Genomic DNA, 17,798 nt, shown 5'->3' with positions numbered 1-17,798 from the left:
CTTTCTTACTTAACTTATATTTGTGTATTCAAATATAATTAACCTAAGTAATTACTAAGTACTTACGCTTCCTCATACACGTTGCGCAACGTGTAAGCTAAAGTAGTGAGTCATGTTAGACCCACTACACCTGGTAGCACTTTGTAGTCCGTCCAACGACCGACTGCTTGACGTTCGTACGAGGTGTACGAACGCGGAGCCGAGAACCACATGAGCACGGAGGTGCCCATGGAGAGCTCCAACACGCCTGCAACGCATGTTGCACGCGCTGACTGCCCCCACCTGTCTGATCCAGAGTGGGAGGCTCTCCAACGACTGTCAACAGTCATTGGGGAGGCGGCGATAGCTACGATGCTGCGTACGCTATCGCCGACGGAGCAACATGGTGTTGCTCTGGGATTCATCATGAAGGAGCAGCGTGATGCTGTTTCCTCAGTGACGGCGTCGTCAGGAACGACACCGCGTGCTCAATCATTGAAATTGAGCGTAAGCAATTACGTGGGAAGAGAGGGCGAGCCTCTCCTCCGGTGGCTTGTCGAGCTCGACACAGCCATAGCGGCTCGACGCATCGTCGACCCGCTGTCGAAGGTCGCGTTCGCCATGTCCTGCCTTGGCGGACGCGCAAGGAGTTGGGCGTATGGACGCCGACTCTCCGATCCTACGTGCTTCAGCACGTACGAAGTGTTCAAAGAGGAGCTCAAACAAGCGTTTGAGCCCCCGCAAAACGAGTTCCGGTCGAGGGCGGAGTTCCTCGACCTTCAGCAGGGTAAGCATGACGTCCATGCTTACGCGCAGCGTGCACGATATTTGGTATCAAATATCGTGACTAACCCGATTGACGAGGCGACCAAGGTCGTCACGTTCATGAAAGGACTTAGAGATGGGCCCGTGAAGACCTATCTCTTCCGAGAGTACCCGAGTACTCTCGAAGCTGCAATCACTCTTGCCATGCAAGAAGAGTTTAGCCTGCGACAGGCTAAACTCCATGTAAACGTACCGAGGCCGCAACCGCGCCCGGTAGCGATGACGGGAGGTCCGGAGCCAATGGACCTCTCGAACGCAACAACTGCTGGTTACCAGCAGCAGGGAGGTAACGTGCGATGCTTCCGTTGCGGAAGGATCGGTCACTTTGCACGGGAGTGTACAGCTCCCATGCCCCCTGGAGGTGGCCGTCGTGGCGATGCTAGGCATCGCAGCGGACCAACAAAAAACGCGAACATCCAGTAGGCGCGGGGCGCCCTACTGGTAATGCAGTCGCGCGTGCCGACATCGGGCACGCGACACTAAGGACTGCAGCCCCCAGTGAGACCAGCACTCACTGCAAGAAACAAGATGACAGGCCAAACCTAGTCATCTTGAAGGTTTACTCGAAGAGAGCGAGTGACTCTCTTCGAGCTTTGGTAGATTCAGGCGCGTCGAACAACTTTGTTCGACTGCGGAGCTTACCGAGTCTTGACTTCGAGGTGGTAGATGTACCTCGAAGTCTTCTGGAGGTACGACTGGCAACAGGTGCCATCGTGAAGACCGAGAAGCGCGTCGTAAACGTGCGCTTCTCGTACAAACAACGAGTGTTTGTCGAACACTTTATCGTCCTGGACCTGGACGATAAGTTCGACGTAGTAATGGGCATGCCGTGGCTTGCACGGCATGATCCGGTGATAGACTGGAAGAAGCGCACGCTCGTGCGCTTCGGTCGTGACTGCGGAACAGAGAGCGATGGCCTTGTTACCGCAGCGCACGCACCAGCAGGTGCGCGCGACTCACCAGTCGAGACAGCGCTTTATGCTGCTGTCCCGGAGTGCCCAGGAAGTGCGCGAGGGCGCGCACAAGTGAGACCCACGTCGGCAATGCTGCCGACGTCGGAAGAAAAAGATGTGTTGGTTCCGGGAACCAACACCCACGTTCAAGCGTGTAAGGGACAGTCCCTGACCCGAAGCGGTCAGGTCGACAACGACGCGTCGGCTCCGGGAGCCGACGCACCCTCGGTCATGAGGGGCTCCGCCAATGACTGGCGTCGACGTGACAAAGGCGTGTCAACTCCGGGAGTTGACGCTGCAAACAGTGCGGACGGTTGCAAACGTACCGCACTGACGCAATTTGCATGCTGTCGTGCTGCCGGCTGCACGACGAAGCGCCATGCGATCAAGCCGGGTTTGATATCGCGCGCCCGCAGACAGGGTCCGCCGGCGAACAACTGTCCACGGCCAGGCCTGGACCAGAAGAACAACTGTGCGGGGCCCGGCTCCGCACAACAAGAAGACGGCGCATGCGGAGAACGCTGCGCAAGTCTCGGTCCGGGACCGAGACGCCACAAGAACCTTCTGCTGAACAGACTGAGGCGGTGACGCCGGGCGTTGAGACGTTGAACGTCTTGACGCGTACCGATACTGGATTCCATATCAGGAGATGGAACTCGCTAATCCTCCGACGATGGCGTCGGAGTTGACTTCGCTTCCAGCCATGAGCTGGAAGCGCTTCACGCGCGACTTGCACGATGGACGCATCGAGCAAGTCTGCGTTCTTTCGGACAGCGAAAGAACGAAGAGCGGGAGCGAAGAGCTGAGGCAGGTCTTCATGGGAAGTACCACTGAGAGTGAAGACACTCTCAGTGCGAAGACGAAGCGAGAGCGCTTCGAGGAACAAGGTTGGGACTCGCTGAAGTCGAGTCCCTATTACGAACTGTTGAGGGAGTACAAGGACGTACTCCCGGAAGAGATTCCTGCGGAGCTTCCGCAGGATAAGGGCATTCAGCACGAGATTGATCTCGTGCCGGGCACGAAGTACTGTGTTACGCGGCAGTGGCCACTGCCGCGAGAGCAAGTGAAAGCGATCGACGACTTCTTTGAAAGTCGTCGCAAAGCAGGACAAGTGCGGAATCGAAGTCCCCGCACAGTGCTCCGACGTTCTGTGTCAAAAAGCCACAGGGCGGATGGCGCATCGTTCATGCATACAACAAGCCGAACGATGCGACGGTACCGACGCAGACGCCGATACCGCGAAAAGATGTTATCATCGATTCGATGGCCGGGAGCACCGCTTACAGTGCTCTCGACTTGCGAGATGGATTTTATCAAATCCTAATACGTGAGAGCGATATCCCTCTCACGGCAGTGAGCACGCCAAGCGGCATGCTCTGTGTAGTGGGTCTAACTTGACTCACTACTTTAGCTTACACGTTGCGCAACGTGTATGAGGAAGCGTAAGTACTTAGTAATTACTTAGGTTAATTATATTTGAATACACAAATATAAGTTAAGTAACAAAAGGATTCCAAGTGACTTAGATTAGGTAAAATGAGAACTGTATTGTTTGTAAATTGATCTTCCTCTAAAAGCTGCTAAAACTGTTTATCATCTATGAACGGGTTGGCAGCGGCTGGCTGTCAGAGCCCCGCTAATATGCATGTCTCTGATTGGTAGAAAGATGCTGCTTTCTACCAATAGGATCTTTTGGGTATGTGTGGACCACTCACTGTGGTGGTCCACTTCAATGTATCCATCGATGTGTCTTACACCAATGTGAGGAAGTATCCAAAACGTTTAACAGATAACCTATCTGTTAAATTCACAAGTGGCTTGCAGCCACTTGTACGTGTAACCCCGTTACACCATCCCCCCCTTAAGGTTAGACGCGCGGGGTCCCCGCACGTCAATCTTTGGAATTGACCATTCGTCAATTCTCCGCGTTTGGAGAAGAAATCCGCGCTCATTCAACGATGAGCGCGCCTCAGAAGAAGTCCGCAAAGTCGATGGGGAGTCATCTCTCCATCGACGACTACTTCGAACGCCAGAAGGCGAAGTACGGTGACGTCGTCGACTTCGACGACGACGATGAAGACATGGAGGGCGAGGAGGACTCGCCCTCAAAGCGTAAAGACTCAGTGTCGAGCGAATCGCTCGACCCTCACGCCAAGAACGTTCGCCCGCGTGAAGGGGACGAATCGGACGCTTCGAGTTCGAAGCGTTCGCGTACTGAGAGCGATACCCCACTCGCTTCAGCTGGGGCTCTCAGTACTCCGCGCGCTGCAGCAGCAGCGCGTGATGTTAAAGCTCAAGGCTCTCCGCGCGCTGCGCCTGCAGCGCGCGATCCATGGATGCCGTCCGCGTCCGAGATCGCGGACCGGTTTGGGAACTCGGTACCTCCGAATGAGGTGCCGCTGTACGTATGCAGCGCCATCAAAGATGACGCTGTGGCTGCCGAGCTGCACTTTGATGCAGAAACGCATCAAAGGCGCGATTACTACATCGGACTCTTTCATGAGCTCCGATGGTTTCAAAGCAAGAAGACCTCTTCTCGCAGCAAAGTGCCCGAATGGCAGGCACTTTGTCAAAGTTGGAACGCCTTTGTTGAGAACTTCAACAAGAGGCCGAGTGCTTACCGTGACCGGATTAAGCAAGCGCGTGATCGCTTCGAGACGTACTCGAAGCGTGGAAAGCTGGAGCAACTTCATGTTGCTGCTGAGGAGGCAAATGTGCCGTGCGCTGTGCCCGAGGGCTTTCAGTGCACGAAGTGCTTCCCGGGCGCGGTCCGCTTGAGCGACCGCGACTTGAACGGGTACACGTCGTTCCGTGTGCCCGAGAGTCTCAAAGAGCTCCGTGCTAAATTCTTAGCACGTGAGGGTTCGGGCGCTGGCGATGATCGCAGCGCTCGCTCTACTTCCGCTGTGCCAGTGCGTACTGCTCCTCGTACGCCCTCACCATTTCCGGAACGTCCTCCAGCAAGACGTTCCGCGGCTCCCATGTATCTCGATGGGGAGGAAATCCTCTCCAACGAATACGAAAACGAGCCCCTTGAGGGTTCGTTTTCGGGATACTATGGTCAACAATCCGCTCAACAATCCAGCGGGTTGAGCCGCGGGCGTCACGGATCGGCGGTGGCGGGGGTGGGAACACGCCCGGGTATGATCAGCCCTGGGCTGATCAGTATGCGCCTCTCCACGACCGGGTGACCGTCGTGGAGCGTCTGTAGGGCGCTGAGTTCGCCGCCCTAAAACAGGAGCTGGCGAACCAGAAGGCTCAAGTCGCGGCGGTCTCGCAGACCGCCTCGAATATCCAGGTCGAGCTGGGGACCCAGATGAAGGGTTGCTCCACCGCGTCCGCGCGCTGGAGGAGAGGTTGCTCGTCGCCGAGGCCAAGTCCTCCGCTTCTGCCTCGGCTCCTGCCGAGGCTTCGGGTCAGCCGAGCTAGATGGCTCGTGCTGCCGGTATGGCTTCAGCCGTCCGACGTAAAAGGTCGGATGGAGGCGCATGCTAGACGGTATGTCTAGCGTGTATGCGTTGCCGTGCCGTGCCAACACAGTGAACGGCCCGATGAAGCGCGGAGCAAGCTTGCTTGCTCCGAAATCCGAAACTGCATGTCTAGGCAGGTTTTGTGTAGCTAACAAAACTAATGAACCAACTTTAAATTCATTTTTGTTGCCTCTGCCCGCATTGTCTGCGTTCAGCTTCTGTTGATCAACAGAAGCTGCTATAGTGTCTTGGACAAACCGAATCACGGCTTGTCTTTTGGTGATGAAACTGATTGTATCCGAGCTGAAGTCATTCAGCTCGCTCTCCGCTAGAGGCCCGGCCTCTGCGTGGTTCTTTGCGGTGTCTGCGCCCTGCGCAGACCCGTGGTCGTTGGCCATGTTGTTGGGGGAGTCTGCGCCCTGCGCAGACTCATGTGGTTTGTCCATTGTTGCAGCTGACACTGTGCAAGTGTCAGCGGTTTTCTGCGGCTGCTGTATTGCAGTCGTAGATCCTCCCCCACTTAAAGTGGGAGCCATCACTCCGAGTAAACTCGGTAGGCGTGGATGCCGCATGGCATTCACGTAGAACGGTGTATGCCCGGTCGAGGCATGCACTGAGTTGTTGATGGCAAACTCTGCCATCGATAAGCACTCGCTCCAGTATTGGAACGAGTGAGCGTAGCTCTTCAACATATCGACGAGCACGCGATTCACGCGCTCGGTTTGACCGTCCGTCTGCGGATGATCCGCAGTCGACATGGAAAGCTGGCTCCCAAGAAGTGTAAACACTTCTTGCCACAGATGCGCTGTGAAGCGCGGGTCTCTGTCCGACACGATGTCGGTCGGCATGCCATGGTGTTTGAACACCATGTCGACGAGCAGACGGGCCGTCTGCTTCGCGGTCACCTCTGCTGGCACCGCAGCAAGATGTACCATCTTGCTGAAACGGTCTACAAAGACCACAACACCGGTGTTCCCTCCGCTATCCGGGGGAAGACCAAAAATGAAGTCCAATGACACGGACTTCCAACACTCCGACGGAGTCGGTAGTGATTGTAAAGGAGCCTGCGCAAACGGCGTAGGCTTCACGCGTTAGCACACTTTGCAAGCACGGATGTACTTGAGCACCCACTTATACTGGTGGTGCCAGTAGAAGTCGCGCGTGAGAAGGACGTATGTCTTCTCACGTCCGAGATGCCCCGCAGTCGGGGCATCATGGTATTCGTACATGATCCTGAGTCGCAGGTCATGGTCATTTGGCACGACAACGCGATCCGCGTTGTCGTCGACTGCGTTGTAAAGTAGCAGTCCGTCGTGCACCCGATATCGGTGTGCACGCGCTCGAAGGTGCTTGGGCAGCTTCTGACGGGACTTGTCAGAAGGCGTTGTGCCATAGGCCAGCAAGAGCTTCGCGTCCGCGTCGTGCGCGTCCGCGGCCTTCCCGTCGTCTAACAGAGACGACGTGGGTGTGCTCGACCGCATGGCGTCAATGGCATTGACGTCAGCAGCTTCTGCGTAGTCCGGCCGACGTGATAACGCGTCGGCCACCACGTTCAATCTTCCGGGTTTGTATTCGACCCGGAAGTTATACTCCGCAAAGAATGAGAGCCATCTCGCCATTCTTTGTGAAATGTGTGGCGACTTCACTGCGGTGCGCAGTGAAGCATGGTCGGTGTAGACCACAAATGGTCTACTTCCAAGCAAATACACTCGGAACTTTGCGAGTGCATACTTCATGGCAAGGAGTTCCTTGTCATGCACCGGATAGTTGCGCTCAGCTGGCTTCAGCTGACGCGATTGGTAGTAGACGACACGATCACGGCCCTCGTGATCGTGCTGCATTAACGCGCATCCGATCGCGAAATCGGATGCGTCACACACTACGTGAAATGGGCGATCTTGGTCAGCCACTGCCAAGATCGGCGCCTCAGTCAAGCCCCGCTTGACTGCATCGAATGCCTTTTGGCAATCGGGTGTCCAATTCCACACAGCTTCTTTCTTAAGAAGCTGTGACAGCGGGCGGATCTTGCCCGCATAATCCTCCACGTACTTGCACAAGTACGTGGCCAAGCCAAGGAACTGCCTCAGTTCCTTGACACTTGAAGGCGTTGGCCATTCATTTATCACTCTGACCTTTTCCGGGTCAGGGCGAACACCATTCTTCCCTACGAGACACCCGAGGACGGGTATCTCGCTCGCCCCGAAGATACACTTCTTCAGGTTCGCGTAGAGCTTATGCTTTCGCATAAGTTCGAGTAGCTGCCGGAGATGCACCCTGTGCATCTCTACGTCGGTCTTCCCGTCCACAGCCCGGCTGTGGATGAATACATCATCGAAGTAGCTCGGTGCGAAATCGCGCACCGAGCGCAACAAGTGCGTCACGCACCTGTTGAAAGTCGCAGGGGCATTCTTAAGTCCCTGTGGCATTACTAGCCATTCCCAGAGCATGCCGCTTGGCGTGCTCACTGCTGTGAGAGGGATATCGCTCTCACGCATTAGGATTTGATAAAATCCATCTCGCAAGTCGAGAGCACTGTAAACGGTGCTCCCGGCCATCGAATCGATGATAACATCTTTTCGTGGTATCGGCGTCTGCGCCGGTACCGTCGCATCGTTCAGCTTGTTGTAGGCATGAACGATGCGCCATCCGCCCTGTGGCTTCTTGACACAGAACGTCGGAGCACTGTGCGGGGACTTTGATTCCCGCACTTGTCCTGCTTTACGACGACTTTCAAAGAAGTCGTCGATCGCTTTCACTTGATCTCGCGGCAGTGGCCACTGCCGCGTGACACAGTACTTCGTGCCCGGCACGAGATCAATCTCGTGCTGAATGCCCTTATCCTGCGGAAGCTCCGCAGGAATCTCTTCCGGGAGTACGTCCTTGTACTCCCTCAACAGTTCGTAATAGGGACTCGACTTCAGCGAGTCCCAACCTTGTTCCTCGAAGCGCTCTCGCTTCGTCTTCGCACTGAGAGTGTCTTCACTCTCAGTGGTACTTCCCATGAAGACCTGCCTCAGCTCTTCGCTCTCGCTCGCCGTTCTTTCGCTGTCCGAAAGAACGCAGACTTGTTCGATGCGTCCATCGTGCAAGTCGCGCGTGAAGCGCTTCCAGCTCATGGCTGGAAGCGAAGTCAACTCCGACGCCGTCGTCGGAGGACTAGCGAGTTCCATGTCACGATACTGGAATCCAGTATCGGTGCGCGTCAAGACGCTTAGCGTCTTGACATTCGGCGTCACCGCCGCAGTCTGCCCAGCAGACTGTTCTCGTGGCGTCTCGGTCCCGGACCGAGACTTGCGCAGCGTTTTCCGCTTGCGCCGTCTTCTTGTTGTGCGGAGCCCGGCTCCGCACAGTTGTTCTTCTTGTCCAGGCCTGGCCGTGGACAGTTGTTCGCCGGCGGACCCTGTCTGCGGGCGCGCGATATCAAGCCCGGCTTGATCGCATGGCGCTTCGTCGTGCAGCCCGGCTGCACGACAGCATGCAAATTGCGTCAGTGCGGTACGTTTGCAACCGTCCGCACTGTTTGCAGCGTCAACTCCCGGAGTTGACACGCCTTCGTCACCTCGACGCCATTCATTGGCGGAGCCCCTCATGACTGAGGGTGCGTCGGCTCCCGGAGCCGACGCGTCGTTGTCGACCTGACCGCTTCGGGTCAGGGACTGTCCCTTACACGCTTGAACGTGGGTGTTGGTTCCCGGAACCAACATATCTTTTTCTTCTGACGTCGGCAGCATTGCCGACGTGGGTCTCACTTGTGCGCGCCCTCGCGCACTTCTTGGGCACTCCGGGACAGCAGCATAAAGCGCTGTCTCGACTGGTGAGCCGCGCGCACCTGCTGGTGCGCGCGCTGCGGTAACAGGGCCATCGTTCTCTGTTCCGCTGTCGCGTCCGAAGCGCACGAGCGTGCGCTTCTTCCAGTCTATCACCGGATCATGCCGTGCAAGCCACGGCATGCCGATTACCACGTCGAACTTATCGTCCAGGACGATAAAGTGTTCGACAAACACTCGTTGTTTGTACGAGAAGCGCACGTTCACGACGCGCTTCTCGGTCTTCACGATGGCACCTATTGCCAGTCGTACTTCCAGAAGACTTTGAGGTACGTCTACCTCCTCGAAGTCAAGTCTCGGCAGGCTCCGTAGTCGAACAAAGTTGTTCGACGCGCCTGAATCTACCAAAGCTCGAAGAGAGTCACTCGCTCTCTTCGAGTAAACCTTCAAGATGACTAGGTTCGGCCTGTCATCTTGTTTCTTACAGTGAGAGCTGGTCTCACTGGGGGCTGCAGTCCTCAGTGTCGCGTGCCCGATGTCGGCACGCGCGACTGCATTACCAGTAGGGCGCCCCGCGCCTACTGGATGTTCGCGTTTTTTGTTGGTCCGCTGCGATGCCTAGCATCGCCACGACGGCCACCTCCAGGGGGCATGGGAGCTGTGCACTCCCGTGCGAAGTGACCGATCCTTCCGCAACGGAAGCATCGCACGTTACCTCCCTGCTGCTGGTAACCAGCAGCCGTTGCGCTCGAGAGGTCCATTGGCTCCGGACCTCCCGTCCTCGCTACCGGGCGCGGTTGCGGCCTCGGTACGTTTACATGGAGTTTAGCCTGCCGCAGGCTAAACTCTTCTTGCATGGCAAGAGTGATTGCAGCTTCGAGAGTACTCGGGTACTCTCGGAAGAGATAGGTCTTCACAGGCCCGTCTCTAAGCCCCTTCATGAACGTGACGACCTTGGTCGCCTCGTCAATTGGATTAGTCACGATATTTGATACCAAGTATCGTGCGCGCTGCGCTTAAGCATGGACGTCATGCTTACTCTGCTGGACGTCGAGGAACTCCGCCCTCGACCGGAACTCGTTTTGCGGGGGCTCAAACGCTTGTCTGCGCTCCTCTTTGAATACTTCGTACGTGCTGAAGCACGTAGGATCGGAGAGTCGGCGTCCATACGCCCAACTCCTTGCGTGTCCGCCAAGGCAGGACATGGCGAACGCGACCTTCGACAGCGGGTCGACGATGCGTCGAGCCGCTATGGCTGTGTCAAGCTTGACAAGCCACCGGAGGAGAGGCTCGCCCTCTCTTCCCACGTAATTGCTTACGCTCAATTCAATGATTGAGCACGCGGTGTCGTCCCTGACGACGTCGTCACTGAGGAGGCAGCGTCACGCTGCTCCTTCATGATGAATCCCAGAGCAACACCATGTTGCTCCGTCGGCGATAGCGTACGCAGCATTGTAGCTATCGCCGCTTCTCCTATGACTGTTGACAGTCGTTGGAGGGCCTCCCACTCTGGGTCAGACAGGTGGGGGCAGTCAGCGCGTGCAACATGCGTTGCAGGCGTGTTGGAGCTCTCCATGGGCACTTCCGTGCTCATGTGGTTCTCGGCTCCGCGTTCGTACACCGCGTACGAACGTCAAGCAGTCGGTCGTTGGACGGACTACAAAGTGCTACCAGGTGTAGTGGGTCTAACATGACTCACTACTTTAGCTTACACGTTGCGCAACGTGTATGAGGAAGCGTAAGTACTTAGTAATTACTTAGGTTAATTATATTTGAATACACAAATATAAGTTAAGTAACAAAAGGATTCCAAGTGACTTAGATTAGGTAAAATGAGAACTGTATTGTTTGTAAATTGATCTTCCTCCTAAATCTGCTAAAACTGTTTATCATCTATGAAAGGGTTGGCAGCGGCTGGCTGTCAGAGCCCCGCTAATATGCATGACTATGATTGGTAGAAAGATGCTGCTTTCCACCAATAGGATCTTTTGGGTATGTGTGGACCACTCACTGTGGTGGCCCACTTCAATGTATCCATCGGTGTGTCTTACACCAACGTGAGGAAGTATCTAAAACTTTTAACAGATAACCTATCTGTTAAATTCACAAGTGGCTTGCAGCCACTTGTACGTGTAACCCCGTTACACTCTGGGAATGGCTAGTAATGCCACAGGGGCTTAAGAATGCCCCTGCGACTTTCAACAGGTGCGTGACGCACTTGTTGCGCTCGGTGCGCGACTTCGCACCGAGCTACTTCGATGATGTGTTCATCCACAGCCGGACTGTGGACGGGAAGACCGACGTAGAGATGCACAGGGTGCATCTCCGGCAGCTACTCGAACTTATGCGAAAGCATAAGCTCTACGCGAACCTGAAGAAGTGTATCTTCGGGGCGAGCGAGATACCCGTCCTCGGGTGTCTCGTAGGGAAGAATGGTGTTCGCCCTGACCCGGAAAAGGTCAGAGTGATCAATGAATGGCCAACGCCTTCAAGTGTCAAGGAACTGAGGCAGTTCCTTGGCTTGGCCACGTACTTGTGCAAGTACGTGGAAGATTATGCGGGCAAGATCCGCCCGCTGTCACAGCTTCTTAAGAAGGAAGCTGTGTGGAATTGGACAACCGATTGCCAAAAGGCATTCGATGCAGTCAAGCGGGGCTTGACTGAGGCGCCGATCTTGGCAGTGGCTGACCAAGATCGTCCATTTCACGTAGTGTGTGACGCATCCGACTTCGCGATCGGATGCGCATTGATGCAGCACGATCACGAGGGCCGTGATCGTGTCGTCTATTACCAGTCGCGTCAGCTGAAAGCGGCTGAGCGTAATTATCCGGTACATGACAAGGAACGCCTTGCCATGAAATATGCACTCGCAAAGTTCCGAGTGTATTTGCTTGGAAGTAGACCGTTTGTGGTCTACACCGACCATGCATCACTGCGCACCGCAGTGAAGTCGCCACACATATCACAAAGAATGGTGAGATGGCTCTCATTCTTTGCAGAATATAACTTCCGGGTCGAATACAAACCCGGAAGATTGAATGTGGTGGCCGACGCGTTATCACGTCGGCCGGACTACGCAGAAGCTGCTGACGTCAATGCCATTGACGCCATGCGGTCGAGCACACCCACGTCGTCTCTGTTAGACGACGGGAAGGCCGCGGACGCGCACGACGCGGACGCGAAACTCTTGCTGGCATATGGCACAGCGCCTTCTGACAAGGCTCGTCAGAAGTTGCCCAAGCACCTTCGAGCGCGTGCACACCGATATCGGGTGCACGACGGACTGTTTCTTTATAATGCAGTCGACGACAACGCGGATCGCGTTGTCGTGCCAAATGACCATGACCTGCGACTCAGGATCATGTACGAATACCATGATGCCCCGACTGCGGGGCATCTCGGACGTGAGAAGACATACGTCCTTCTCACGCGCGACTTCTACTGGCACCACCAGTATAAGTGGGTGCGCAAGTACATCCGTGCTTGCAAAGTGTGCTAACGCGTGAAGCCTGCGCCATTCGTGCAGGCTCCATTGCAATCATTACCGACTCCGTCGGAGTGTTGGAAGTCCATGTCATTGGACTTCATCTTTGGTCTTCCCCTGGACAGCGGAGGGAATACTGGTGTTGTGGTCTTTGTAGACCGTTTCAGCAAGATGGTACATCTTGCTGCGGTGCCAGCAGAGGTGACCGCGAAGCAGACGGCCCGTCTGTTCGTCGACATGGTGTTCAAACACCATGGCATGCCGACCGACATCGTGTCGGACAGAGACCCGCGCTTCACAGCGCACCTGTTGCAAGAAGTGTTTACACTTCTTGGGAGCCGGCTTTCAATGTCGACTGCGGATCATCCGCAGACGGACGGTCAAACCGAGCGCGTGAATCGCGCGCTCGTCGATATGTTGAAGAGCTTCGCTCACTCATTCCAATACTGGAGCGAGTGCTTATCGATGGCAGAGTTTGCCATCAACAACTCAGTGCATGCCTCGACCGGGCATACACCGTTCTACGTGAATGCCATGCGGCATCCACGCCTACCGAGTTTACTCGGAGTGATGGTTCCCACTTTAAGTGGGGGAGGATCTACGACTGCAATACAGCAGCCGCAGAAAACCGCTGACACCTGCACAGTGTCAGCCGCGACAACAAGGAACAAGACAACCAGGTATGCGCGGGGCGCAGACGTTGGCAGGAAGAATCAAGGGCGCCGACCCCCACAACAAGGAAAACGAGTCTGTGCAGAGCACAGACTCCACAAGGAACAAGGACCACGGGTCTTCGCAGGGTGCAGACACCGCGAAGAACCACGCAGAGGCCGGGCCTCTTGCGGAGAGCGAGCGGAACGTGTTCTGCTCGGATGCGATTGACTTCATCAATAAAAGACAAGCCGTAATTCGGTTTGTCCAGGACACGATTGCAGCTTCTGTGGATAGACAGAAGCTGAACGCCGATAATATTGGCAGGGGCAACACAAATGAATTCAAAGTGGATTCATTGGTTTTGTTATCTACTCAAAACCTGCCTAAACATGCAGTTTCGGATTTCGGAGCAAGCAAGCTTGCTCCGAAATTCATCGGGCCATTCACGGTGATGGCACGCCACGGTAACGCATAAACGTTAGACATACCGTCTAGCATGCGGCTCCACCTGACATTTTATGTCGGGCGGTTAAAGCCATACCTCCAGCACGAGCCAAGTGGCTCGTCGGACCCGAAGAGACAGACTCGGCAGGGGAAACCCTCCTCTCCAGCGCGTAGTCGCGCTGGAGCAGTTAATACAGTCGGGCCTACAGCCCGACCGGCACGTTCAAGGCGGTCTGGGAGACCGCAACAGCCGGGACACGATGGTACAGAGCGGCAACTTCCGCGCTCTGAAGGTACCCCACGACCGTCACCTGGTCGTGGAGCGACACGAGATGAAGGTCAACACGGCGTTGACCATCGGGGCGTGTTTCCACCACCTCCGCCACCGCTGCGAGACGCACGCGGAGAAATTCGCTGGATCGTCCAGCGAATTGTTGATCATAGGAAAACAATCCGAGGTCCGAATTGTTTTCGCATTCGCTGGAGAGGTTTCCCTCCCCAGCACGACATATGGAAACCACGGAACGTCCTGATGGAAGACGTGCCGGACATGGTGAAGGAATACGAAACCCAACACGCACTACCAGCAAGAAGGTAGTGCGAGCGCTGTAGTAATCTACAACGCCTTACGACTCGCGTGCTAGATAATTAGCACGGAGACCATTGAAGCTTTCCGGTATACATATAGTATACCTGTCGTGGTCGCGGTTGCTAATACGCACCGCCACCTGGACGGACAGTGCGCACGGCGCACGGACACCAGCCTCCACCGCTACAGCGTGGAGTTGCTAATTCTTGCCTCACTTCGAGAAGGACTCGAAGTGCTTTGGCGCTTGCTTACCCGATCACAGTAAGCAACATAAATTCGCTTAGAGATGTCGACACACAGACGCGGTCGACATCGAAGAAATTGCACAGACACTGCGTTGTCTGTTCCCGCGGTAGCGGCGCACCTCGCGCTACCGCGCATGGTACTCAGCAACAGAGAGCTTACCCTCTGTTACAATGGCAGTCTTCAGCTTGGTCGTGCTCATTGCGGATGAGCACGGAAACCCCCAGCACAAACAATTGACGAGCAGTCAATATTAATTGACGTGTCGAGACCGACACGTCTAAGCTTAACGGGGGGATGGTGTAACGGTGTAACGGGGTTACACGTACAAGTGGCTGCAAGCCACTTGTGAATTTAACAGATAGGTTATCTGTTAATGGTTTTTGATATTTCCTCACCTTGGTGTAAGTCACACCAATGGATACATTGACGTGGGCCACCACAATGAGTGGTCCACACCTACCCAAAGTTCCTATTGGTAGAAAGCAGCATCTTTCTACCAATTAGAGGCGTGCATATTGGCGGGGCTCTGACAGCCAGCCGCTGTCAACCCCTTTCATAGATGATAAACAGTTTTAGCAGATTTAGGAGGAAGGTCAATTTACAAACAATACAATTATCATTTTACCTTAAACTAGCTACTTGGTGTTTTATTTGATTTTTATTATACTTGTGGACTCAAGTATAATTAATTCAAAATATTAATAAACTCTTACGCTTCCTCATACACGTGGCGCGACGTGTAAGCTAAAGTAGTGAGCCAAAGTAGGCCCACTACACCTACGGTCAACCAGTGCGAGGCTTACGACGGCCAGACTGCTGACGGTCGACCCTTCAACGACACGGCGGGCCTCGGGAATAGGGACGGTGGCGAGGGAGCTACATAGACACCTGGGCCCCGGCAAGCCACAGGCGGCCCCCACTGGATATGCAAATCGGCGAGGTGACGCCCCGTCACGGCATAAGGTGCTCGGGGGCGTCGTCCTCACACGGCCAAGGTGCGTTCTGGAGTGCACCTCGTGTCCCCGTGGAATCTCTCCACGGTCCCGGCAACCCTACTTGGTACGTTGCCCACATGTGCACTGTCCGCCACTTTCGCCTATCTTCGTTGTTACTCCAGGCGTTGGTTGACTACCCTCGAGTATCAGAACCACACGCGGAACCTGTGCTTCGGTGCACTTCATGCATTCCTTTAGTCTTGACTCACCACCTGCCAGTGCTAAATCGCAACTGAGGGTCGAGCGGCCAGATCGCCGCTCGTTGCCCCCCACTTAGCCTACTTCCCCGTCTCCTGCCTACCATAAGCTATTGCACGGCGCCTTCCTACTCCTACTTGGACCTCTTCCTCTTCGCGCTATCATCTATGTCCTGGCCTCACGTCGTGGGCTCACACGTCACCCCTCCTTCGCCGGTACTATCCGCTCCTCACTTCTCACGCGTCGCTCCTCCTAGCGGCCGCCGATCTTCAACTGCGACTTGCTCGTTGGTGGCCGTAGTCAGCTGACTCGTCCTGACCCACGACCGACCGCTGTCGTACAACTCCGTCCCCGACTCCACACTGTGCATCACACCCGTAGTGGGTCTAACTTGACTCACTACTTTAGCTTACACGTTGCGCAACGTGTATGAGGAAGCGTAAGTACTTAGTAATTACTTAGGTAAATTATATTTGAATACACAAATATAAGTTAAGTAAGAAAGGATTCCAAGTGACTTAGATTAGGTAAAATGAGAACTGTATTGTTTGTAAATTGATCTTCCTCCTAAATCTGCTAAAATCTGTTTATCATATATGAAAGGGGTTGGCAGCGGCTGGCTGTCAGAGCTCCGCTAATATGCATGTCTCTGATTGGTAGAAACATGCTGCTTTCTACCAATAGGAACTTTGGGTAGGTGTGGACCACTCATTGTGGTGGCCCACGTCAATGTATCCATTGGTGTGACTTACACCAAGGTGAGGAAGTATCAAAAACCATTAACAGATATTTATCTGTTAAACGATAAGTGACCATTGTCATGCGCAAGTGACAGTTTTCACTTGTTACCGTTGTCATGCACAAGTGAATGTTGTCACTTGTGTGTGTAACCTCGTCACAGTAGGCGTTGAACCGTAGACCTAGGTGTGGACGCGACAACTTGTGTAAACTCATGCACCGGGGGACGTATAATGAGAAGGAAGCTGGGCTTCGGGTTAAGCCCAGTAACCTACAAATCAACAAAAACCAACGGTAATCCTTTCAAATCAGATTTTATCCGTGTCAAAAGATGATCCCTTTTGACAACTGACTGATACATTATGCATCAAACTGGTATGACAGTGGTGCTGCAGTGGGCCCTCCTAACGGTTTATATGCATTGTCAAACCCAACCAGTAAGCTACTGACCGTACCAGTTTACTCCGGTGCGATAAATGTGATATACCTCCCTCTAGACTGACTGACGGACACTACATGAGACCGCGCAGAACGAATGATACTTAACTACCATTTTGACGTTTTCCCAAAACGCCGATCAAAGATGAGCAGTTGAATATCGGACCTATCCGAATTGACTAGAAAACATATTATGATGGATGCCGATCGGCTACAATAGCATTGACACCACAATGCGAAGCACTTTGTATCGAAAAGAGATGCAAACAGATCCTAAGTTTTTTTAACACCTTTCCCTACCTCCACACATCGAGGCGTACCGGGCAGAAGGTTCGGCTGCGAAGCAGGCGGAGGAGATACCCGTAAAAATATGAAATGCCCTCGACACAAGCAATTTTAGAATTCTCCTATCGCAGCCATCGCGGAGCCCTAATAAAAGAATAGCAACCAATATCGATTGCCATATCTTTTTTCCAACGGGCGACTCCACAAGCGCATTGTTGTCACCATAATGTGGACATTGGGATTGGTAGTGGTAGTGAGTGACCCTTGTCACGCTAACTCCAGACTTATTCGCTGTGATTTACTCATCGCCGACTGCAAGAAGTGTCCTCTGACTACCCATCATTGACATTCCTTTGTTGAGCTCAAGCGCAATTATGCCAACGTTCACGGACACTCTGACTTTGATATCTACGCAAGCCGGCTGGCCGGGTCCGCCATGGCAGGGAAGCCGACAATTATGTGTATACCTATTTTTATCATTTCGTTAAATAAATACCTGTTGCAGCATTACAAAATGCCCAAAATGAATTATTTTTCTAGAATATTGTAAACATTGAATTGTTCTCCTTAAAAACGCAAGACAAAGAGTCACCCGCGAAAATAATGATGGCAATCAGACTACGAATACATTATCAGAACGGAAAATACAATTATATTATATGTAATTTATTTCGGAGCTAAGAGGCAGCGCCAGCGTGTGTGCGAGTTTGCCAAGTCAAAGACCCTTCAAAAT

This window comes from Phytophthora cinnamomi (genome assembly GCF_018691715.1).
Source record: "Phytophthora cinnamomi strain GKB4 chromosome Unknown Contig71, whole genome shotgun sequence".
In the NCBI taxonomy this organism is placed as follows: domain Eukaryota; phylum Oomycota; class Peronosporomycetes; order Peronosporales; family Peronosporaceae; genus Phytophthora; species Phytophthora cinnamomi.
Note: the sequence above shows the minus strand (reverse complement) of the source record.